At 51.5% G+C, this 9,181-nt stretch overlaps 1 long non-coding RNA gene across 1 annotated transcript; it reads left to right on the forward strand.

The window, feature by feature from the left end:
* Nucleotides 1-3,617: 3,617 nt before the first annotated feature.
* Nucleotides 3,618-8,765, forward strand: LOC115894274. Its single transcript, XR_004054358.1, has 3 exons — nt 3,618-3,881; nt 4,223-4,304; nt 8,642-8,765. It is a non-coding gene; the product is annotated as an uncharacterized LOC115894274 (long non-coding RNA).
* The last annotated feature ends 416 nt before the right edge of the window (nt 8,766-9,181 follow it).

A 9,181-nucleotide genomic window follows, 5' to 3' on the forward strand; every position in this document is an offset into this window, starting at 1 on the left:
GTGGAGGAACCGGGAGGTCACAGGGGTGCACCTGGCAACATCAGGATGAGGCAGGTAGCGTATGTGTGCAAGTGAGACACAGGACTGGAAGGGACCTGGAATGTCACATGTCCATGCCCCTAATGCCAAAGGTTGCTTGGTGCAAGTAATATTACTTTTTCTTTTTCTTTTTGAGACAGGGTCTCACTCTGTCCCCCAGGCTGGAGTGCAGTGGCGTGAATGCAGCTCACTGCAGTCTCAACCTCCTGGGCTCAAGTGATTCTCCCACCTCAGCTGGGATCACAGTTGTGAATTTTCTGTAGAGACGGGAATCTCGCCATGTTGCCCAGGCTGGTCTCAAACTCTTGGCCTCAAATGATGCTCCCACCTTGGCCTCCCAAAGTGCTGGGATTATAAACAAGAACCATCATGCCTAGCTTCACTTTTTTGTTGTTATTTGTAAAAAAAATGTTAAAGAAGAGACATGGTAGAGTGTAGTGGTTGAAAGTGCAGACTCCAGGCTGGGTGGTGGCTCACACCTGTAATCCCAGCACTTTGGGAGGCTGAGGCAGGCAGATCACCTGAGGTCAGGAGTTCAAGACTAGCCTGGGCAACATGGTGAAACTCTGTCTCTGGAAAAATACAAACATTAGCCAGGCATGATGGCGGGTGCCTGCAATCCCAGCTACTCGGGAGGCTGAGGCCCAATAATCACTTGAACCTGGGAGGCGGAGTTTGCAGTTAGCCAAGATTGCACTATTGCACCCCAGCTTGGGTGACAGAGTGAGACTCCATCTCAGAAAAAAAAAAAAAAAGGAAAGTAAGTGCAGACTCCAGAGCCCAATAATCTGGGTGTGGACCATAACTGCCCGCTCCTAACTGCTTTGATGGTGGGAAGTCAGTTTATCTATCTCTGTGCCTCAGTTTCCACAACTGTGAAATGGGCATCAGTACTGTATCTACCTCACAGGGTCATTACAAGAATGAAATGAGCAAATATGAATGAAGTGTTTAGAAACAGGCCTTACTCCATGTCAACTCTATGCAGGTATGACTGGTCCTTGCTGAAGGAATGAAATTCCATGTCAGTCAATCGATTATTGCCAGGCCCAGGCCCAGGCTGGTCAGAGCTCTGGCCAACTGGGCCCACACAGGGTGTGGCAGGGCAGCCAGTGTCAGCACATCCAAAGTCCCCCAGCCTGCTGAGTTGGCAGAGGGCCTGCCCTGACACTCCCCAGCCCCAAAGAACACCCTACAAAAGAGACTGGGACTTCCTTAGGTGTCAGTGGGTAGAGGGAACAGGAGATTGGGAGCCCCTAACCGTGGTTGAGACCCCCCCATAGCTCTCGCTTTGTGGCCAGGCCTGGCACGGGGCAGTGGCGCAAGTTTTCCATGGCATGCGGAGGGTACGAGAGTGCAGGACTTACTCCAGGGGGGCTATAGTCACATGTGTGTGCTTATGGGGGCTCAAAATCTTCCAGCCCATGGACGCTTTCCTGCTCTGACTAGAACCCATAGCAGCAAGTCCAGGCCAGTCCGTCTGGCACTAATTCTGAGCTAACTTATACTTCTAATGATTTCATCCAGAAAGTCAGTCAGTCAGGCAGTCAACAAACATTTTTGGAGGCCCTATTGCATGTCACACCATTAAAGTGGAGGTACACAGAGGTCTCTTTCTTGAAGGATGGGATCATTGCAATGAGAAAGGGGTTCCTAGCTACAGGCATTGTGTGTGCCAAGGCACAGTGGAAAGGAAAAGCCTGCCCAAGGTGGGAAATGTGGCCGAAGGGAGGGCAGATGGGAGGAGGGCAGGGCAGGAGGCAGGGCTGGGGCTGAGATGAGGAAGGGCCCTGCGAGGCAGGCTCAGGGGTCCAGCATCTTCTGGAAGGAGCCCTTGAAGGTGCAACTTCAAATATCCAGAGATTGAAGGTGGCTTTCCTGCCATCCCACGAGGCCTGGTCCAGGAGCTGTTCAGTGAACCTTGGCTAGTTAATGGCAGCATGAGTGCTGGGTGGGTCTGAGGGTCCAGGTTACCCTATACAGTGCAGACCACATGATTGGGTCATTGTGGAGTTATGCAACATTGCACCTCTGTGGCATCTGGGGCCTGGTAACTGGGCATTAGTGACCGTGCCCATTTGTGTGTGTCAGCGAGTGTCTGCGGGCTGTGGTTCAGCCACTCTGTGTGTGTGTGTGTGTGTGTGTGTGTGTGTGCATGGTGCAGTGTCTGCCATGACCGGGGCACTCCCCAGGTGCTGGAGGGCTGACGAGTGTTAGTTCATAGATACAGCCTGCCCCAATCCCATCCTAGGCACAGCTGCTCTGGTGAGAACACCTGGAGGTGATTCCACATCTGGGCTTGCAGTAGTAACAGCAGCAGGATTATACCTGGTTGGAAGGTGCGTCTCTGGGCACCAGGTGAAGCTGGCGTTGTCTTCCCTGGAGCCTGGCCTGGGAATGTGCAGGGGTGGGAGGTCTGGAGTGGGAGTAGTTGGTCCTTAAGGCTCCTGAGGGTGACTGTGAGGATAGAGGTCCAGTAGCCCTCTTTCCCTGCCTCTCCAGCCCCCATCCACCCCCACTCCAAATGTCCATTCCTTCATCCACCCATTTCTGCCTTTCCATTTGTCTGTCCGTCCTCCTCTGCCTTTCAGCCTGTCTGTTAGTCTATCCATTTGTCCATCTGTCCTCCTCCGCCTTTCGGTCTGTCTGGTAGTCTATTCGTTTGTCCATCAGTCCTCCTCTGCCTTTCAGTCTGTTAGTCTATTCATTTGTCCATCTGTCCTCATCCATCTTTCAGTTCACCTGTTAGTCTGTCCATTTGTCTGTCCGTCTATCCATTTGTCTGTCTGTCCTCCTCTGCCTTTCTGTCCATCTGTTAGTCTATCTGTTTGTCCATCCATCCTCCTCCATCTTTCAGTCCATCTGTTAGTCTATCCATTTGGTCTCCCATTGGCCACCTGTCTGTCTCTGGTCCTCTCCGTCACCTGCCTGTTCCCCCAGGCACCTCATTCTCGAGTCGTCCGATGCAGGCTATGATCAGAGCCTTCACTCTGGCCCCTCAATAGCCCCTGTGGCTGCAGCTTGGGCCTGCCCAATCCCTAGTGAGTGAGCCTGCCCAGCGAGCCTCCGCCTCACTCCAGAGGGTGTCATGAACTCCTAAAACAAATCCGATGCGGCCTTGCCAGTCCTGGAATAATCACACCAACAGCTTCAGTTTCCCCTTCCAGCCCTGTTCCCAGATGGTCCTCTTGTCTCTCACCTGGACAAGGTTCCTCTCCTCCAGGGAGGACTCCCTGACCACCCATCCATGGGCTCTGCGGCCACCACATGCTCTATTCATATGTCTCAATCTGTCACAGCCGGGTTCAGCCTGTGGGAAACCCGGGCTTTCTCCCAAAAGAGATTACCCATGACATGGACCCAGCTAGACCTTTTCCCACTCAGAATTCCAGCATGTTGCTGTGGCCCCCGCGGGAGGTCCTTCCTGTAGAAAACCAGGATCCCCACTCACCTTCCAAACATGGGTTCAAAGCTGCTGCTTCCCAAAGCTCTGCTTCCCTGGGCCACCTCCCACCCTCCCTTGCCTGGACAATGGGTGCAAGGGGCTGACCTGGTCAGAGAGGGACAGACCACCAGGTGCCGCTCCCTCCAGGGCCTCAGAGAACTCAGAGCACCAGGGTGGGGAGGGGTGAGGGTGGTGCAATTAATCATGGCATGTGTGTCTCTGTGTGTGTGTGTGTGCAAGTGTGTGTGGTATTCATTTACAGAACAAACATTTCCTGAGCACTGGCATGTGCCAGACACCGTTACAGGCACTGGAGAGATAGCAGTGAAAAAACCAATGGCCCCTGCCCCAGGAGGCAGATGTCCCAGCCAGGGAGACCTAGGAGGCTGCAGGACCTGTGAGTGTCAGGGAGTGTGAGTGTGAGGGGGGTGAGACCCTGTGGAGAGGGTGGTGAGACCCTGTGGAGAAGGGGCCCGTACATGAATAGGGCTGGGTCTAAGTCAGGACATGGGTGTACAGACTCAAGTGTCTGTCTTTGGTGGATAAGAGTGTCCCCTGGGGTCTGTGCCAAGGAGTTTATGTGTCTGGGCAGGCCCAGAATCGAAATGTGCCTATCAGTCAGTTTGGGAGGCTGTGTGGCAATCACACCTGGCTGACTCCCAGGCTGCAGGGCTCTATTTTAAGAAGTGACAACCTGCAAATCCCCGCCCCCCACCATCCCTACCCCACACCTCTCAGGTGCCTAGCCTCTGGGGAGGGCCCGGCTGGCCTATCTGCAGAGAGAGCCCACACTTCAAATGGAGCAGCCTCTGGCCCCCAGGTAACGAGGGTGGGGTGTGCCTGGGGCCCTGCTGATCAATGGGGAATCCCAGCTCCCTTGCCTCACATCTGCAGCCCTACCTCCTGCCTCCCAGCATAGCCCCTGTGTGTGAGGCACAGCTCTGGAACCCTCCAGGGCTCCGCTGGCCCATGGTGCCCCGCCTGATCACCCTGGGAAGTGGGCCAGGCAGGGCTGGAGGTGAAAGGGGAGGAGGGAAGTAGATCAAGGATGACCTCTCATCTTATCAAACATCTGAGCCCCTCTATCACCCCCTCCTTCCATGGCGTCTTCTTCCCTGGCTGCAAGTGGATAGTCCGGGTAGGTAGAAGCTGGGGCTGCCTGGGTGTCATCCTCCCCTGCCTCTGACACTCCCTCACTCTTTCTACTGTGTGTCCCATTTACCTTATCTTCTCTCGCTCTTGTCACTACTCTGAGTTAATAACAGTCGTGCATTGATCTGTTAGCAGGCATGATGCTAAGTGATTTGCGTGTATGCTCTCCTTTAATCCTCACAACGACCCTGTGAGGTCAGCAATTGTTATTCCACTAGAAGGGAGAAAGCCACAGCTCAGAGGCATCCACATCACCCAGTGAGGAGGGCAGAGAGTACGGCTTCCTGCCCAGGTTCTGGAGAGCACTTAGCTGTACTGCGGCCTTGGGATCATGCTCTGCTGCTCTCCTCCCAGCCGTGGTCCCTTGGTGGGAGCTGAGCTGTGTCCTTGAAGGTTGTGGACTGTGAACATTGTTCACAGGAACCAGAGACATCACTCTTTAGGATTCTACCAGCAACACCTGAATGGGCTCGGACATTCGTGGAGGGGATGTTTCCCTGGATTACTGACTTTTGTTTCATAATAATTAAAATCTTTATTTGGTCTTATGTAATATAGTTTAGAAGCTATCCAATCTGTTTTTTGGAGAGGCAAACTTCTTTTGAAAATATAAGTTTTAGGCTGGGTGCGGTGGCTCAAGCCTGTAATCCCAGCACTTTGGGAGGCCGAGACGGGTGGATCACGAGGTCAGGAGATCGAGACCATCCTGGCTAACATGGTGAAACCCCGTCTCTACTAAAAAAAATACAAAAAAAAACTAGCCGGGCGACGTGGCGGGCGCCTGTAGTCCCAGCTACTCGGGAGGCTGAGGCAGGAGAATGGCGTGAACCCGGAAGGCGGAGCTTGCAGTGAGCTGAGATCCGGCCACTGCACTCCAGCCTGGGGGGCAGAGCGAGACTCCGTCTCAAAAAAAAAAAAAAGAAAATATAAGTTTTGGCTGGGCGAGGTGCCACACACCTGTAATTCCAGCACTTTGGGAGGCCGGGGAGGGTGGATCACCTGAGGTCAGGAGTTTGAGATCAGCCTGACCAATATGGTGAAACCTCGTCTCTACTAAAACTACAAAAATCAGCAGGGGGTGGTGGCGGGCGCCTGTAATCCCAGCTACTAGGGAGGCTGTGGCAGGAGAATTGCTTGAACCCGGGAGGCAGAGGTTGCAGTGAGCCAAGATCTTGCCACTGCACCCAGCCTGGATGACAGAGTGAGACTCCATATCAAAAAAAAAAAAAAAAAAAAAAAAAGAAAGAAAGAAAGAAAGAAAGAAAAGAAAATGTAAGTTTTGCTTTTAATTAAAAATAAAGTCGGGGCTGGGTGTGGTGGCTCAAGCCTGTAATCCCAGCACTTTGGGAGGCCCAGACGGGCGGATCACGAGGTCAGGAGATCGAGACCATCCTGGCTAACCTGGTGAAACCCCATCTCTACTAAAAAATACAAAAAACTAGCCGGGCAAGGTGGCAGGCGCCTGTAGTCCCAGCTACTTGGGAGGCTGAGGCAGGAGAATGGTGTGAACCCGGGAGGCAGAGCTTGCAGTGAGCCGAGATTGCGCCACTGCACTCCAGCCTGGGCGACAGAGCAAGACTCCGTCTCAATAAAAAATAAAATAAAATAAAAATAAAAAAATAAAAATAAAGTCTTGGTTCAGAAAACTTAGGACACACAAAACTATTCAGACTGTTACTTTAGCATTTTCCCATTACTGCATCAGTAATATTCGCCACACTTTGCTAGATGTTCATTGATTAGAGTGTTGGAATCAAATTCTGCTCTAAATGTGTGTGAATACATTGGAGAGGTTTTGTTTTTTTCACTGTGAAATGCAATTGTGTCTTTTTTTTTTTTTTTTTTAAGACAGTCTTGCTGTGTCGCCCAGGTTGGAGAGCAGTGGTGCAATCTCAGCTCACTGCAACCTCCGCTTCCTGGGTTCCAGTGATTCTTCTGCCTCAGCCTCCAGAGTAGCTAGGACTATAGCCCCATGCCACCACACCCAGCTAATTTTTGTATTTTTAGTAGAGACAAGGTTTCACCAAGTTGGCCAGGCTGGTCTCAAACTCCTGACCTCAAGTGATCTACCTGCCTCAGCCTCCCAAAGTGCTGGGATTACAGGTGTGAGCCACTGAGCCCAGCCACAACTGTGTCTTGAATAAGAAGGTACCTAGAGGCCGGGCGCGGTGGCTCAAGCCTGTAATCCCAGCACTTTGGGAGGCCGAGACGGGCGGATCACAAGGTCAGGAGATCGAGACCATCCTGGCTAATACGGTGAAACCCCGTCTCTACTAAAGAATACAAAAAACTAGCCGGGTGACGAGGCGGGCGCCTGTAGTCCCAGCTACTTGGGAGGCAGAGGCAGGAGAATGGCGTAAACCTGAGAGGCGGAGCTTGCAGTGAGCTGAGATCCGGCCACCGCACTCCAGCCTGGGCAACAGAGCCAGACTCCATCTCAAAAAAAAAAAAAAACAACAACAACAACAACAAAAAAAGAAGGTACCTAGAAGCCAAATTAAAGTAATAATAGTGACTTATTTTTTTAAATGTGTTTTATTGGTTCCTCTTCCTTCTGTGCACTCCCTGGACTGAGGTAGGGGTGCACAGAGGGAGGAGGGAGCAATAAGTACATGTGGGGTCCAGGCTGTAGCCATGGAAGATGGTAGCAACCAGGGGATGCCAGCCACCTCCCATCCTCTGGTCCCTCCCCTGCTATAGATCCTACAATGGCTTCCTACAGACGCTTCCCAGGGCAGCTCCAAGTCCTCTGTCCAGCAGGCAGCCTTGCCTGCACTGCCTCCCTTCTCCTCCTCCCCACAAGCACCCTCTCACCCAGGCAGACAATACTCCTGCTCTGCCCGTGGCCCGTGGCCTCTGCTCTCGCTGCCCTCCTGCCCCAAGTTGAGGCACCTTACCCACTTCATTTCATTCAGTCTGCAGAATGTCCCCACAGGCTAGGTTTTCGTATGCATTTTTGTTTGTTTGTTTTTTAGAAACAAAGAAACTGAGCTCAGAAGAGGGCAGCAACTTGCCCCAGGTCACACAGCTAGTAAAGAGCACAAGTGGGATTCCAAAGCAGGCTCACCTGACTCCAGTGTGCCATGCAGTTCAGCTGCATTTCATAGATCTTTTCTGAATGTAACCCAGTACCAAGCCCTGTGCTAAGGATTGGGGATACAGACTATTAGGGGAGAGGGATAACGCATATGCACATGCATGCATGTGCACGCGTGCCCCCCCACATATACACATACACACACAGACACACACACAGACACACACGGACACACACAGACACACGCATACACAGATGCACACACAGACACAGACATACTGAGACACACAGACACAGACACACACACGCATAGACACACAGATACACACATATAGACATACACACACACCGACACACATACACAGACACACACACAGACACACGGAAACACACACATACATACACACACGCGTGGTTCTGATGCCATTTCCCGCTGGCAGGTGGTGGGATAACCTTTGGTCCTCTCTGCCCTTTGCCTTCTGAGTTTCAGATGGGAGGGAAAGCAGACAGGGAGGAGGTGGTAGGTGCTGAATTAGTCACCTCCCAGTCTTAAAACCTTCACACTTGTGACTTAGACCCCCAGATGGTCCCTTTCAAGAAATGAGCTCTATTTCCCTTTAAAAGAGGGAGAGGGTATGAAAGAGAAAAACGTTTTGTTCTGCAGTTTCAAGTTGTCATTTGGGGGCAATTTGTTCCTTTTCCTCCCTATCTCTATCTCCCTCCTCCCTCACCTTCAACCCAGACTGGTCCTAAGACCACAGAGAGCATCATGTGCACCCATCCTTACCTGCACCAGCTTTCCCCAAATCCCGGTGTCCAGTGCTGAGCCACTAGGCTGGGCCTGGGAGGTGACGTGCAAGAGGGTTTCTTCTCTGTGACACTTGGGGGTTGGGAGGGAAGTCAGGGGTCCTTGGCTAGCACAAGACTTAGATCTGATCTCCTTCACTGTCTCCTACTTTTGTTGAAAGGTTGGCTTGTTTGTGGACAGAAAGCTCTCTGGACCAGGCATGATGGCTCACACCTGTAATCCCAGCACTTTGGGAGGCCAAGGCAGGAGGATCACCTGAGGTCAGGAGTTTGAGACCAGCCTGACCAACATGGAAAAACCCTGTCTCTACTAACAATACAAAAAATTAACTGAGTGTGGTGGCTCACACCTGTAATTCCAGCTACTTGGGAGGCTGAGGCAAGAGAATCACTCGAACCCGGGAGGCAGAGGTTGCAGTGAGCTGAGATTGCACCATTGCACTCCAGCCTGGGTAACAAGAGCAAAACTCCATCTCAAAAAAAAAAAAATTATAATTTCTTAAAAAGCATCATGCATACTTGAGACTTCTTTGAAATGAGAACATCTAAACCAACCAACAGCTTTAAAATGTAATGAAATGTTCATGATTTCTAGGCTTTCCAATTAATGAAGGTGTCACATGATTGTGGTTTATAGACATTAAATGACATAATTTTCATTTTCATTTTCTGGTTTTTAAAAAGTATTTTGGGCCAGGTGC

This window comes from Rhinopithecus roxellana, chromosome 17 (assembly GCF_007565055.1).
Source record: "Rhinopithecus roxellana isolate Shanxi Qingling chromosome 17, ASM756505v1, whole genome shotgun sequence".
NCBI classification, from domain to species: domain Eukaryota; kingdom Metazoa; phylum Chordata; class Mammalia; order Primates; family Cercopithecidae; genus Rhinopithecus; species Rhinopithecus roxellana.